Source organism: Colossoma macropomum, unplaced genomic scaffold, assembly GCF_904425465.1.
Source record: "Colossoma macropomum unplaced genomic scaffold, Colossoma_macropomum, whole genome shotgun sequence".
Classification (NCBI taxonomy): Eukaryota; Metazoa; Chordata; class Actinopteri; order Characiformes; family Serrasalmidae; genus Colossoma; species Colossoma macropomum.
In genome coordinates this window covers 28,061,323-28,077,491 of record NW_023494794.1, presented here as the reverse complement: position 1 = coordinate 28,077,491, position 16,169 = coordinate 28,061,323, and the positions used below count along the sequence as shown (strand labels likewise).

Below are 16,169 nucleotides of genomic sequence, written 5' to 3'. Positions count from 1 at the left end.
CAGTGGTCACAGGACGCTGCCCACAGGACACTGTTGGCTGGATATTTTCGGTTGGTGGACTATTCTCAGTCCAGCAGTGACACTGAGGTGTTTAAAAACTCCAGCAGCACTGCTGTGTCTGATCCACTCAGACCAGCGCAACACACACTAACACACCACCACCACATCAGTGTTACTGCAGCGCTGAGAATGACCCACCACCCAAATAGTACCTGCTCTGTGAGGGTCCGTGGGGGTCCTGACCACTGAAGAACAGGGTAAAAGGGGGCTAACAAAGTATGCAGAGAAACAGATGGACTACAGTCTGTAACTGTAGAACTACAAAGTGACCCTATATAGTAAGTGGAGCTGATAAAATGGACAATGAGCGTAGAAACAAGGAGGTGGTCATCATGTTATGCCGGATCGGTGTATCTCCCTGTTGTACAAAATCAATAATAAGCATTTTCATAGCTGGGCTAAAGCTTAAAGCAGAGCAAGGTAAGTGTGTGTTTTCATTTATATTATATTGTATTATATTATACACTAGAACATCAGCATATACTGAGACTTATTTACAGCCAAGATGGTAAAATGGACATACGTTGTTGTGGCTCCCAAAGTGGTTTGATTTATATTTTGTTGAAAGGACAAAATGCCTCTTCTGAACTGGTCCGAGATCAGTCAGCTTAGATTTATATATTACTGCCGCATAAACAAATACGCTGCATTAAGACTTAGTCAGACCATAATGTCGCTTTATGTAGATACATTATGATGTTCAACGTGAACATCATTCACTACATGGTCTTGGTGCTCCAAACCATCAATGCACAAGCCTAATTTTAAGCACTCTGGGGCAGATTTTGATGGGTTAAAGGGCAAAACCCAAAGACTTGTTAGGTGTGATAGAGTTAAAGGCAATTACCAGTTTATAACCGGTGGTCCTTCAGGATAACGGTGGGCCTTTCTTTCGGTAAGACTTCCACTCTGCCGTGAAAAGATCACTGATTACCATATGCAGGAATGTGAACGACCGGGCTGGAACGCTGTAAAAATTCCTCAACTGTGGCCCGTAGGCTACCGCTATACACTGCTTGAGAGGAAACCCCTACAACGGCACTCAGCCATGACGGAGGGTGGATCACACGCCCTTACAAACACATACACACACATACGTTCCTTACAAGCCACCTAGTTTATTTTAGTCTTGCAAGCCAGACTGCTGCCTATCATGGGGGTCTGATGCTCAACGTGGCCAAGAACCACCTACTTGGACAGGAAGAGCCAACAGACTGACATGCAAAACAACCAACCCCAGACTGCTGTTTTAGCATGATGTGTATGGACAGGAGATTCTGGCCAGATTCCTAAGGCTGAAATTGACAAGTCTGCTGTAAATAGTCATTTGTTATGACTGTCATGTGTGAGGAGCTTTGGGGTTATGTTAGAGCCTATATTGTCATGTGATTCCCATATACTTCTGTTTGTAAAACCTCCTTTTACCATCTATGCAATATTGTGAGACACAGGACTTCTCTGACTTGGGACACTGAGAAGCTAATTCATGATAACTGTAATGCCTTTTTGGCTGGACTTTCAAATAAGGGTATACAGAGATTGCAGTATGTTCAGAATTGCGCTGCATATACTGTATATTTACCGTATTTTAATCAAGACCGTAACATCACTCCAGTTTTAGAGTCTTTGCATTGGTTACCCATTTAAGAGAGAATGAATTTTATGCCCAAGATCCCACATAAGTGCAAGATCTTCTACTTCCTCAGGTTCTTGCTACAGTTTCCCTTAGGTCTGGTCTGGATCCTCAAACCTGCTTGAAGTTCGACGTTCATAGGCTACGTTCACATTACCAGGCTGAAGCGGCAGAAACCCGATTTTTTTGCCCTAATGTGACTCAGATCTGATGTTTTCAGGGCTGTGTGGACAAGCAAATCTGATCTTCTCAAATCAGACCTGAGCCACTTTCATATGTGGTCCTAGATTGGATACGTATCCGATTTCTGGCCATGCAACCTTAAAGTGAAGCTCAGATCAGAATTCATGTGCTTTTTTTTCCACTTTCATTCAGCGTTACCATGGCAGCAGCGCCGAACAGAAGTTAAAGCCTGTAAACGGTGGAAAAGCAGCTCATCTCACCTTTTTCTCCTTCGTCTCGCTCTAATAATGAAGCTGAGAGCTGATCAGAGTTAATGATCTTCTCAGCGAAGCTCGTTCTGCTCGTTAGTTTGTGCTGATGATGAACGTGATTCATTCACGTGACGTTACTGAGTAGGATGAGCTCATGAGGGTCATTTCAGGACGCCGGTTCGTCACATTAATGACAGATTTGAATCACTTACCTAAACGAGTGCGAATCATCGTGTCAGAGAGATCGGATTTGAGCGATGAGGCTTGTAAAGTGAACATAGCCAAAGTTATGCTGACCGTGCTTTTAGTGTATTGGGTCCACGATTGTGAAAAGAGCTTCCAGAGTCTCACAGAAATTCTGGATCTTTATCTCTTTTTAAGAATAATTTTAAGACTTTTCTTTTTTGACATGCTTGAGTTGGTGCTGTCATTAAAGTGTGCTATAAAAATAAAATTGATTCTTTTTCTTATTATTATTATTATCAACAAAAAACGGGCTACCACCAAAACAAAGATGTGGGAAACAAAAGTGTTGGCAAACTCTGGAGGATGTCTTGCTTTAAATCTACTTAAATACCTCAAAAGAAACTCCTGAAGAACTTCTAAGGATGGAATCTTTTTTGTGAACTTGATAAACTTATCGTTCAACCCATTAACTGGATCACTCTAAAAAAGCTCGTTTGTTTCACACTGGACTGATGAACCCGCTGCACAGAAATACCCTGAAACGACTACTTCCAGCAGAAAAATTGCAGAAATGTGAAAAGGTCTTCTTTGATGGTCGCAATGCTTATCGGTGGCTTCCATTACTAGTAATTGCACAATTAAAGAAGCAATTAAAAATGCCAAACATGCCTCGTCTGATTGACATTTGGCTTAAGGGGGTAAAATAAACTGTAAATTTTCACAGAATTACCGCTTTAAGTCATCTGGGTGTAACACTCTATGTGCATTAAGACTCCTTGAAAAGGAACTAAAGCTCCTGGGTGGCAGAGTGGCTGCACTGACGGTGGGAACTGTGGGATTTAAATGCGTTCCTTGCACTGGGTTAATGCTGTTCGTTCGGGCGGGGAGTCTGCGCTGCGGATTTTGCGAGGCACGTCTCAGCCGAGCTTGAATAAGCTTCATGAGGACCACACAGAGGGCTGTTGATCTGGCCTCAGCTCCAATGTGTGTCTGAGGCTCGTGACTGGATCCCTCTGTGGCTGGAGCGGAACAACACTACACTCAGACTGGGGCTGTCACTATTGATTATGGGATTTTTTTTTGTTTAATTTTGATTAATTGAGTAAACAGAGTTTTAAAAAAGGGACAACAACAACAAACCATACATAGCCTTTTAAAAGAGGCCAGAACTGGAAAAAAGATACAAGAAAAGCTATAAAAATATAAAAACTGCATATAAATGAGTCTGTCCATCAGACCAGTGACAAAACTAAAAATATCAGATCAAAACTTTGCATTATTTATTTTGACTGCCTGTTTTGTTTGACAGACTTAACTCTGGTTAAGGCTGGTCTGAGATCAGACAGCTTAGATTTACATATGACTGCTCTGTGAACGAATACACTGCATTAAAACTTAGCCAGGCCATAATGTTTCTCTATGGAAATACATCACGTTGTTCAATATGAACATCAATCACTACATGATCTTGGTGTCCAAACCATCACTGCGCAAGCCTAATTTGAAACTTTTACTAAGGAAGCGATTATTTTTCACTGAGCACTCGAACTGAAATGAAGAGTGCTGTCATAGCAACCAATAAACCAGGAGTAACAGGAAGACAGAGAGAGAGAGAGACGAGAAACATTCGGAAATAACTCACAGCCACAGTTTATGGCTGCCTGAGGCTGTCTGGGCTGGTGATGGAGCCGAACTGCCCGGCAGCCGGATGGACGCGGCCTCTGTGAAAAGCCTCTTTCAGGGGTGGTCCGGGGCCCAGCTGCGTAAAACACACTGACAGGAAACTGTTTTACCCTCTATGCTGTTCTGGGATGATGTGATTGAATGGGGGAGCCTGGTTTTACATCACTTCTTAGCCTTCTCAGTGGTTCCATACTCTAGTTTTAGCACTAAAGGTGGCAAAAAGGATTCTGTGGAGTGATGCCGCAGAAGAACAGCCTTCGGTTCTATAAAGAACATTTTAGTGAGTGGACAGAGGATGAATAGAGCCTTTCCAAAGTTTTTACATGAAGAAAGATCATTTCTTTTCTTTTACATATTAATACAATAAAGCCTGACTTGACTCGATTAGCTGTAGTGAAAGGCCTGAAGTTTAGCTTCTCTGCAGACAGCAATCGTCAAATTATTTGAAATCACAGCTTGTTTTCAACCAGAGGAACTTCAGACAGCTTATATCTGAATCTTGACCTTGAAATGTTTCCTTAAATTTGGGTCCCTCATTTTTCTTGTCATTGACGTTAGCTGCAAATAAAGGCCCAGATAGCCAGCATATGTCGGCCCGCTAGCTTGATAAGGTTGGCAACCCACTGACTGTGTGCCACTGTTGGTCCACCCTTGGACCACCCAGATTACTGTCCTGCATATAACGTCTAACTAGTTCTTATTCTCCCCAAACAGATGTTGAATGCACACAGTTTATTTTCAAATGATTTTAAAAAGATCTTGTTGAAAGCGTTGCTGCCGACACTGCTAGATTGGTTACACCTGTATAACCAGCTTTATTTATGATATCACTGTGAAAATGATTTATAAAACTATTTCACAAGGATAACGGAAGAAAGAAATAAAGGAAAAATGAGTAAATTGGACTGTGATTGGAAAAAGAGTGATGAAAAGTAGCATTTTGTCTAAGGCTACGTTCACATTACCAGGTTGAAGCACAAATCCGATTTTTTGCCCTAATGTGACTCAGATCTGATGTTTTCCGGGCTGTCTGGACACAAATCTGATCATTTCAAACCCGACCTGAGCCACTTTCATATGTGGTCCTAGATCGGATATGTATCTGATTCGTGGTCATGTGATCTTAATGTGACGCTCAGATCAGAATTCATGTGCTTTTTTCCACTGTGCTGCGCCATCATTCAGCGTTACCATGGCAGCAGCGCCGAACAGAAGTTAAAGCCTGTAAATGGTGGAAAAGCAGCTCATCTCACCTTTTTCTCCTTCGTCTCGCTCTAATAATGAAGCTGAGAGCTGATCAGAGTTAATTATCTTCTCAGCGAAGCTCGTTCTGCTCGTTAGTTTGTGCTGATGATGCACGTGATTCATTCACGTGACGTTACTGAGTAGGATGAGCTCATGAGGGTCATTTCAGGACGCCGGTTCGTCACATTAATGACAGATTTGAATCACTTACCTAAACGAGTGTGAACCATCGTGTCAGAGAGATCGGATTTGAGTAAAAAATCGGATTTGAGCAACAAGGCTTGTAATGTGAATGTAGCCTAACACTCTGCTTAACTGCCAAGAAAGAGCTGAGCAAAATGCCAGCTTTGCCATCAGCAGGCCAGTTATTATCCTCTTACCATCTGGAAGGCGCTAGCTAAGCTTAGCTTGTCTGGAGACCGCAACCGTCATATACTCTGAAGCTATAACTTGCTCTCAACTAGTCTGCAGATATTTAGACTTTACTGTAATCTTGACCATTTAATGTTTCAATAAAATGTGCTTCCCTCTGCATTAAACCTGGGTGACTTCTTAACTACAGGTACTGGCTAAGGTTAGCTTGTTTGCGAACAGCAGCCTTCAAACAATTTGACATAATAGCCTGCTTTCAACAATGCTTGGCACATCACAAATCTTTTAAAAGTTTAAATAACTCATGTTTGTGTGATGCGTATTGTTTTTTGTGGTGTTTATGTGTAGATACGGCCGTGTGGTTGGTGAGGCACAGAGAACTCGTTGATGTGATTAAAGGAAAACGTACTTAGTTTTGTTACGTTTTATTGCTGCTACGTTATCTTTTGTATTCGCAGGATAGTTCACTAAAACAGTGAATTTATCAGTAAGGTATTCATCTTCGCCTTCATTGTCTGTGTTTACATACAAAGATTTTTGCCAATCCGATTAAATACATTCCGATTACAGATTAAGACTGAGGTGTTTATATTCTGACTCTATTCAAAAATCTGATGGAAAATCTTCGTTTACATGCTCACTACAAGTAATCAGATTCTAAATGACGCACATGCGTAGAGAACCACTTAGTGTAGACGTTACCATGACAACCAGCAACTCGTGAGTCCAGTCAGAGTGAGATGAGCAGCAGTGAGCGGCGCTTGTGTTTTTAATTACTTTAAAATGATGTCAGACTCAGGAAAACGTCCTTCACATGTCCTTATTAAAGAAGGCCGAGAGGAAGACGTCGTGTTCTGAGACACATAAGGTGGACGTCCGTCCCGCCGCCGTCTTTTAAAGATCAGAGCGTAAACTTCATCTCCTCTGCAGACCAGTTTCTGCTCCGCCATGCTGAATGGTATAAACTTTCACTATGACGCGACGCACATGCGCAGAACATACTTACACGTTCCGATAGGGAATGTAATCAGATACAGGCGTTTACACGGATATTATTCTTCTATTTAACAGATTATTTACAGGATTACCCACCTCGATCAGTCGGATAGAAACTGTATTCCGAAGGTCCTCAATCAGAATAGTCTATTCTGACTGAGCTATTAGTCGGATTATTAATGGGTTATTAGGCTTCATGTAAACGTGGCTAGTGTTAGTTAGCAAATGCATAAAATGACCTCAAGCTAAATTTAGAAGCTGATAGCTACAAAAGAGTTATTTGGTAATTGAGCGATTGATAATCTGAATAATTGATTATTCGTTTCAATAATCAAAAGATTATTCGACTGTCAAAACAGTTGTTTGTTGTAGCCCTACAGCGCATACAGCAGTTATGACTGACAGCCAGTGGAGGGAATTCCAAGAAGATGTGGTGCACAAAGAGGAGCTGCAGGCCATGTAGGACAGTTCAGGCTGTGGTTTTCTGACCCTTACACTATAAACACACTATCAAGCACTGAGCTAGTATCAGCCTGCCTGACAGAGAGAGAGAGAGAGAGAGAGAGAGAGAGAGAGAGAGATCAGAGCTGGATTACATGACGAGAGCACTGTGTGGACTATAATGCATTAAACCTGCTCCCAGCAGTGCTCAGAAAAAGTCTTCTCCTCGTGTCACAACGACGTGCTCACGTGCCCTGGCCTGCCTCCAGCATCGCCGCCAGCAACAAAAGCGCCGCCCCGCCGCCCCAGGAGGGATTTGCATGGTCAGGCAGCTGCTGTTGTCCCACGAGGAGAAGGAAACTGCTGCCAGAGTCTGCTTACTGCTCCCAGCGCTAACGGGCATTACACATCGGCTAAACGGCACAATGCAAATGCCAAGCCACACGTTTTGGTGTGAAAGCGGATAAATCGGACATTACAGGCCGTTATTCCGGCACCATCGGTTATAACCTGGTTGTTACGTTGCCATAAAAGGAGTAATGGCTTTTGTGAAAATGCAAGTAATGCATCGATCTGAAAGTTGCGATTCAACTGCATTGATTTGGCAAAGTCAGAATGTCTGAACCTTCACACAAACTTAAACTACAGAGGGTTTTGTTAACAAAGTTAACAAAATACCTTCTATTGTAGATTTACAACCCCAATTCCAAAAAAGTTGGGATGCTGTGTAAAATGTAAATAAATGTAAATAACAACAGAATGCAATGATTCGCGAATCTCATAGACCCATATTTTATCTACAATAGAACAAAGAACACATATCCGATGCTGAAAGTGAGACATTTTACCATTGTCATGAAAAACATTAACTCATTTAGAACTTGATGGCAGCAACGCATCTCAAAAAAGTTGGGACAGAGCCGTGTCCACCACTGTGTAGCATCCTCTCTTCTTTTAATAACAGTCTGTAAACATCTGGGAAGTGAGGAAACCAATTGCTGGAGTTTTGGGAGAGGAATGTTGTCCCATTCTTGTCTAATGTGGGATTCTATCTGCTCAACAGTCTGTTTGTGGTTTCCAAAAAGAATTTCAAATTTTGATTCATCTGACCACAGAACAGTTTTCCATTTTGCCTCAGTTCATTTTAAATGAGCTTTGGCCCAGAGAAGACGGCGGTGTTTCTGGATCGTGTTGACATATGGCTTCTTCTTTGCATGATACAGCTTTAACTTGCGTTTGTGGATTTCACGGCGAACTGTGTTCACAGACAGATTTCTGGAAGTGTTCCTGAGCCAATGCAGTGATTTCCAGTACAGAATGATGCCTGCTTTTAATGCAGTGCTGCCTGAGGGCCCAAAGATCATGGGCAACAAATCCTGGTTTTCAGGCTTGTCCCTTTCATACAGAGATTTCTCCAGATTCTCTGAATCTTTTGATGATATTATGTACTGTAGATGGTGGGATATTTAAAGTCTTCATAATTTTACGTTGAGGAACATTTTTCTGAAATTGTTCCACAATTTTTAGACACAGATTTTCGCAGATTGGTGAACCTCTGCTCATCTTAGCTTCTGAGACACTCTGCCTCTCTAAAAGTCTCTTTTTATACCCAGTCATGTGAGTTAGTGGCAAATTGCCCCTCCAGCTGTTTTTTAATAGTACCACTTACTTTTCCAGCCTTTTGTCGCCCCTGTCCCAACCTTTTTGAGATGAGTTGCTGCCATTAAGTTCTAAATGAGTTAATGTTTTTCATGAAATGGTAGAATGTCTCACTTTCAACACCCGATACGTGTTCTATGTTCTACTTTGAATAAAATATGGGTCTATGAGGTTTGCAAATCACTGCATTCTGTTTTTATTTACATTTATTTACACAACATCCCAACTTTTTGTATTATTCATTTAGAAATTACCCTCCTTATGCCTTGCACTCTTAGCATTCACTCAGTCAGCTTCATAGTTACCTGAAATGCTTTTTTAAAAGGACTAAAGAAGAAACAGATATTCCGGGACCTTGTTGCCGCTGAAAATTTCCTAAAAAATCAAGTCGAATCGAATCGTGAGGTTCGAGATTGACACTAATGACGGAGCTCAGAGCTTGCATGACCAGTTAAATTAAGTAGCTCGGAGGCAGAGGAACAATGCAGTGTTTCCCTGCTTGTAAATCTGCCTTCAGCGCACATTGCTATGAGTCAACCGTCAGACCTGTCAATGTTTAACTTGCATCTGGTGCCCTCCATTTATAAAAAGGCTAGATCCCACACATTCCTGTAGAGTGACTCACCGGTCGTCTCTTTCAAGCCACTATGAGCAAAAGGAAGTTGAAATGATCATATTTATGAGGCGAGTACTACTGTACTGAGTATTAAGTGTGTAATAAGACTATCCGGTACAACTCACCACACAGTCATATTAGAACTGTCGAAGTTTTGACAGATGATTAAAAAAAAAACAGATTTTAACCAACTTATCCTAAATGTAGCCAAGACATGTTGAGCGTCCGATATTTGCTTTTTTAGTTTTGAACTGGAACTATGAGGCTAATGTAGCTCATAAACAATGGAAGCTTAAAGCCGTAACTTCAGCATAATGCTAACTGCACACCTAAATCATTATACAATTGCCTTAAACTGTGCCGAGTCGTTAAGTCATCTCTAGACTGCTATACAAGTGCGAGCGGGTGACTTCCAAAGCCATGTCTACTTGCTTTAGATATTAAAAAAATGTGTCGTTTTCTGCCATTATAGCAGGCTTGAAATCAGCTACAGATGCCTGAGGAAAACCATAAGATATTATTTTTTCATAATTCCACAATTCATCTGAAGTATCAAGACACTTACGCTGCCTAATGGCTTATGAATGCCTAACATTTATTAATGAATCAGATATGCATTCCTTATTTCATTTTACTAAGCAAGCTGTTCAAAGTTACACTAGTTGCCATTAGTTATCTATCAAGTGTCTTACTGAGCGTGGCACCTACCGCCTTTAAAGCATCGCAATTAATTTGTTTAATAATCCGATCATTATCTGATTTCGGCAGTTATCTGGCTATTCAAGTGGTCATTTACACCGGACTAAATCTTAGAAATCCGAATAAGATATCCGATAAAGACAGCTTGGTTTTAACTCAGTTATCACCTTTACTCTGATTTCTTTCGTTTTTCTGCCTGCACCTGTGCAAAAACAGACAGCTGTCCTGGAAACAGCAAGCAGTGTTTAACACAGCACCTGCAGTACAGCAACAAAATACCTTTGGAGCGATGCTGAAACCAAACACACACTTGTCGAAATGAAGGATTTGAATATTCTAGATGACCTATATTCATATTTCCCACTACATCACGGCGTCTTCAGTGAGTTTACTGGCTGGCTGCAAAGCAAAAATCCTATTGCTTTCTGATTCATGTAGACTCTGAGTTTTCCCATTATCCGATTACTCGAGTGCATGTAAACATGTTAAAATCTGGTTTTCTGCAGTTATCACATTACGAATTGCATGTAAATATATGCATATTACGTTCTTTTATCTATATTTGTTTGCACTTTTGTCCATTTTGACAAATAACAATGTAAAACAGTGACATAAACCACATAAGAAAGTCTTTTTGAGATCACTGAGCAACTCCATGTGGTTTGAGGCAAGTGTGTGAAGACTTAAGTATACAGTCTGCTCGATGCTAACTGGCAGGGTAAACGTCCCTTCTTAACCACATTAGCTGTGTAGCTTCAGTGCAGAACTAAAGAAGCAAACTTCAGACAGCAAACCTGTCTTGGCTGATCGATTTGGAATAAAGGGAAAATTGTGTAACTTTAACTTTGGGCCAAATTGCTAACAGATCTACACTCAAAATGCTTATTATCAAAGGTCAGTCATATTCTGCTCAGTCATCTGTCTGCTGGTCTAATGATTATTGTAATTGCACAGTCAGTTGTAGCAGAACTGATCTCTCGTGTCCCACAGCTCCAGAGAGGCCCGGGGCTCTGGTGCAAATAAGCCAGTGACAGACTGCAGTGATAGCCTGGGGATATGAGTGAGTCATTGCGTAACAGCCTTTAAATTAAATTACACCAGAGATGGGGTCCAGCCGGATGGTGACAGATTGGACAAGGCTTTTCTCGCTTTTCTATTCATCGCATTGTTTATTTACACTGTACAGCAAAAGTTTGGGGACAACGTGGCTTTTCGTTTGTCAAGCGTGGGACATTTTGGGGACATTTTGGTGTTTAGCTTTAATTTTAGTCTTTAATTTTTTTAATTAAGATGAATGCAAAGCAGCATGCATAGGATTTGATAATCCTTTCTGTATATTTAGCTTCAGCACTTCCACTTCTCATCTGTAAGGCTGCTGTCAGACAGAGACTGCGCTGTAACAACAGTCGCAAACTGACTGAGTTTTTGGGACGGCACAGATCAAACATCACGTTCACATTACAAGCCTCACTGCTAAAATCCGATCTCTCTGACACGATGGTTCACACTCGTTTAGGTAAGTGACTCAAATCTGTCATTAATGTGACGAACCGGCGTTCTGAAATGACCCTCATGATCACATCCCACTCAGTAACGTCACGTGAATGAATCACGTGATCATCAGCACAAACTAACGAGCAGAACGAGCTTCACTGAGAAGATCATTAACTCTGATCAGCTCTCAGCTTCATTATTAGAGCGAGACGAAGGAGAAAAAAGTGAGATGAGCTGCTTTTCCACCGTTTATAGGCTTTAACTTCTGTTCGGCGCTGCTGCCATGGTAACGCTGAATAATGGCGCACGCGCAGTGGAAAAAAAGCACATGAATTCCGATCTGAGCATCACATTAAGGTCGCATGGCCAAGAATTGGATACGTATCCGATCTAGGACCACATATGAAAGTGGCTCAGGTCGGATTTGAAAATATCAGATTTGCTTGACCGCTGATTCATGAAACGCCGTTCCTGTCAAGTTCTTTTTAAGTTCTTCAAAGACGGAGACAGAAACTCTGATTTTTGTTTGATTTTTTTCATTTATTAGATACACTCAATAATCCGATCACCTTCGGACTTCTGCAGTTATCTGATTATTCAAATGGTCATGTAAACAGCACACTCCGATCTAGAAATCTGATTAAGAAATACGATAAAGAGGCTGGATTTTAGCTCAGTGATCAGATTTCTCAGTGCTGTAAACTCTTACTCTGATTTCTTTCATATTTCTCAGTGTGTGCATGTGTGAAAACAGACGGCGGTACTGGAAATAAGCGAGCAGCGTCGCCGCGAGACACGGCAACACTTTTGGAGCGGCGCTGAAACCAAACACGAAATAAAGTATTTAAATATTCTTCATCTTCTAGATGATGTATGTTCATATTTTTAGGTAAAGTGACGTGATGTTTTACGTTACGTTTTCGTCACGTCTTCTTCTGTGAGTTTATTGGCTGGTTGCAAAGTAGAAATCTGATTACTGTCTGACTCATGTAGACCTGGAGTTTCCCCATTATTAGATTATTAAGTGCATGTAAACACACTCACTGATGAGATTGGGTTGTTTTTTAACGTTTGTATCATTGGCTACTCGCCTCAATTTAAACCCAACACTTAAAAGTGTCTCCTCAGTCGCCATTCGCTCCTCTGCTGACGCCACCATGTTCTCGAATCCTTGCCGGCACTCAATGAACCTCAGGATATGTTGGCTGCCAAAGGATCCACCCGTTGGATCCTTTGTTGCCACGGAATAGAAGGACACGTTTCTCAGCTGCATATGAAGGAGGCTTCGAAATGGGACAGCCTAGTCACACCGCTGTGACACAATCGGCCTTCAAATGCAGCCTCCGAAGGACGCAGCCCCTGAATTGGGACACAGCTAGGGTCTATAAACTGTCTGTACAATTACAGGGTGCACTGCCTGTGCAGCTCACTTGTCTGGGCTGCTTTGGAAAGTAATAACTCTGGACTTGCACAAGTAAATAAACCTTGAAATCAGAGGAAGCAAGAAGCTCTGCTGTCATAAACACAACATGAGAAGGATTCTGAACAGTTTTGAGGGAACAACACTGCTATTCTCTCGGCTAAAAATATCCCCCGTAACTACTTTAAAGCCCTAATGACGGATGAATACAGACAGGCAGAGATATTTCTTTCCTCAGTGGCGCAGCAGACAGATGCAATCCGTGCTAGTGACTGTTTCCTCGCTTAAACCCTGCTTTTCCTCCTGACTCCTTAATTAAAGGTCATCTCTGTTCCTGCTCCTCCCGCTGGCCATAAATGAGGAAAGTACAGCTAAGGTTTGCGTTCATTAAGAAGCAGTCAAACTAGTGTTGAACTGACTCCTACAGGATTCATTTGTGTCCAACTGGCCTTTAAAGGGCTCATATTATGGAAAACTGAATTTTCCTCACTTGATGTACCACGTCAAGTTTCAGAACGTACTCCACAGTCGTATTAGCCCGTTTCACAATGCACTGCACTACAGTGCCCAGCATGCACTGCAACATAATGTGCGCTCTGATTCTCCTACCCCAACAACAGTCTATGGTACAGCAGTTATACCTCAGTTCTATATGGTTCCACACCAGTCGTATCACCAAACAACTAACTGCAGTTCAGCCAACGTCAGCTCTGAACACTGAACGTCAGCTCAGCAGCTCCAAAACTGAGCCCAAGTTTTAATGAACTTGCAGTAAAGAAAAGATGCCAGTAGTCATGAACTTAAAATGATACAGTAACTGATTACGTGGCTTTTCTTGAGTTGACTCAACTCGAGGACACACAACTCAAACTTCTTAGTTGAGTCGAAAATTCTCCCAACGACTGTTTCTAGGTCTGCATCTCAGTTAGATAAACAAAACTGAGTTTGTGTGTTTTACTAAGTTTCTCCACTAGCTGGCGCTTCTTCTATCACGCAGTCCCGTCTGGCATATTATCCTCTTGCGCTTCTGGATATGGACAGCTGTGGCATTGCTGGGATTCAAACTCACAACCTCCTGATGTTGGGATGAGTTATTAGACAGTTGAACCACACGAGACGACGCCAGCCTTTAAAGTCAAAACAAATTTTCTCCAGTGTTTTAAACACTTAAAGACACAAAACCTGAGCTGCTTCATGTGTTCCTGAGTGGTGCAGTGGACTAAGCCGTCACCCCGACAGGAGGTTGTGAGTTTGAGCCCCAGCAATGCCATAGCCATATATAAGCGAGTACCCAAGAGGAAGAATGTCTAGCAGGATTGTGTGATGGAGAGAGTCCTGGCTGGTGGGGAAGTTGAGTATAAAAACAAGATCATTTTATTAACTGAGACACAGAACTAAAAAATAAGAGAATTTTTGACTCAACTAAGAAGGTTGAGTTGTGTGAACTCTGGTGTCCTCAAATTGAGCCAACTCAAGAAAAGCCATGAAATCAGTTACAACATCATTATCAGTTAAAAGACCTACAACCTGGGGACATTAAAATTTTGATATTTGGTCAGTTCGGTTTATAGAAAAGTGTTAATTAAAAATGAAATAAAACATAAGTGTTCTATGGTCCACGGATTTGCTGAAATCTTTTAATAAGGCCCTCTCAGTGGTTGAGTTCAGCACTCCTGCTGTAAGTGGAAAAAATGAAATGAAAATGCAAAAATGTAGGCTATGGGCCCTTTAAGCCAAAATCAGAGAGTGTGTAGGACAGAACTGAAAGGAACAGAACCGAGGAGAAGAGCGGAAAGGAAAAGGAGCAGAAGGGATGAAAGAGAAGAGATGAAAGGGGGATATAATGGACAGACGGCAGGCTTCTACTTGTTTCTGTGAGCCACCAGTTCAGTGACTGACCTGCTGAAGCCAGAGCTACAGTGCAACTTCATTAGCTTATACAAGGAACATCTGGCACAATACAAGACCTACACAGAGTTCTCTACACAGCTTATCTCACATCTAGCTCATATTTTCATTCACAATTCAGATTTTCCACTGTTTTGTCCAAAAAACTGAATTTTATGATAAATTAAGTGATGAATTTCCCTTTTTTAGCTCAAATGTTTGACCAGTTTGAACCATTTCTTCAGATTTGTGCACAGAGAACTACGGAGCCCTGCTGGTGACATCCTGTATAAATAGAAATAATGTGTGGCCACACCTTATTAACGTGTGGGAACAAGATCCGAATGTGTGGCCACAAATTAGTAAGGCATGGGAATGAGATAATTAAGCTGTGGCCACGACTTAGTAAGGCGTGGGTACGAAAGTGATGGCCATGCATTAGGATCTCGTTCCCACACCTTACTAAGTCATTGCCACGAGTTAATTATCTTGTTCCCATGCCTTACTAAGTCGTGGCCACACATTACTTGTATTTAAACAGGATGTCACCAGACTAGACAACTTAGAAACCAGTGTAGTGTAAAACTTCATGTATGGACACTGGTGGGTTAAAACTGCACGCGCGCGTGTTGTGTAATAGACCCCCCTTACAGTATGAATGAAAGACCCCACACGAGCCACTCCACCGACCCAGCTGAACGCAGCTTCTTATTCGCCCAGTTTCTTATTCAGATTTTCCCGTTCCACCTTAAATAGTGAGGCGCCAGAATGGAACTGCTGCACCATTTAAGGTGGAACGGGAAGATTCGAACAAGACGCGGCGAATAGAAACCCGACTTCAGCCTCGTCCAAACTGAGTCTGAAGTCCTTCAGAACAACAACGCCACGTGAAAAACGCAGCTCTGAACCGGGTCAGTCACGCACGGCAGACCGGCCGGACGGTGCTCCGCTCTCACTCACCTCTGCTGGACTTTATCCTCCACTTTTTCTTTCAGCTGTCCGTGTCCCGTCTGTAAATCCCTCTCTCTCTTTCTCTCTCTCTCCCTCTTTCTCTCTCTCCGCGTCTGATTCCCGCTTCGCCTTCTGCGCAACTGATATCCGACTCGTGAATGAATCGGTTATGTGAACTGGTTCTGTTCAGTGAATCGGAGGAATCGATTCTCGAGTCCAACACAAGCTAACTTTTTTGGTCTATGTTTACGTCAGGGCAGTTATGGAAGCCCATTCCCGCCACTTAGACAACAACAACAACAACAACAACAACAATAATAATAATAATGATAATAATAATAATAATAATAATAATAATAATAATAAATCCAGCAGCTAATTATTTTTTCATCC

General features: G+C 41.8%; 1 protein-coding gene across 1 annotated transcript in view; it reads right to left on the bottom strand.

The window, feature by feature from the left end:
• Nucleotides 1-15,922, bottom strand: part of LOC118814881 (MOB kinase activator 3B) — a 73,173-nt gene extending 57,251 nt beyond the window's left edge. The window contains exon 1 of the mRNA XM_036580737.1: nt 15,786-15,922. The gene's annotated coding sequence lies outside the window, so the exon portion shown is untranslated. The remainder of the gene's footprint in view (nt 1-15,785) is intronic.
• Between the last annotated feature and the right edge of the window lie 247 nt (nt 15,923-16,169).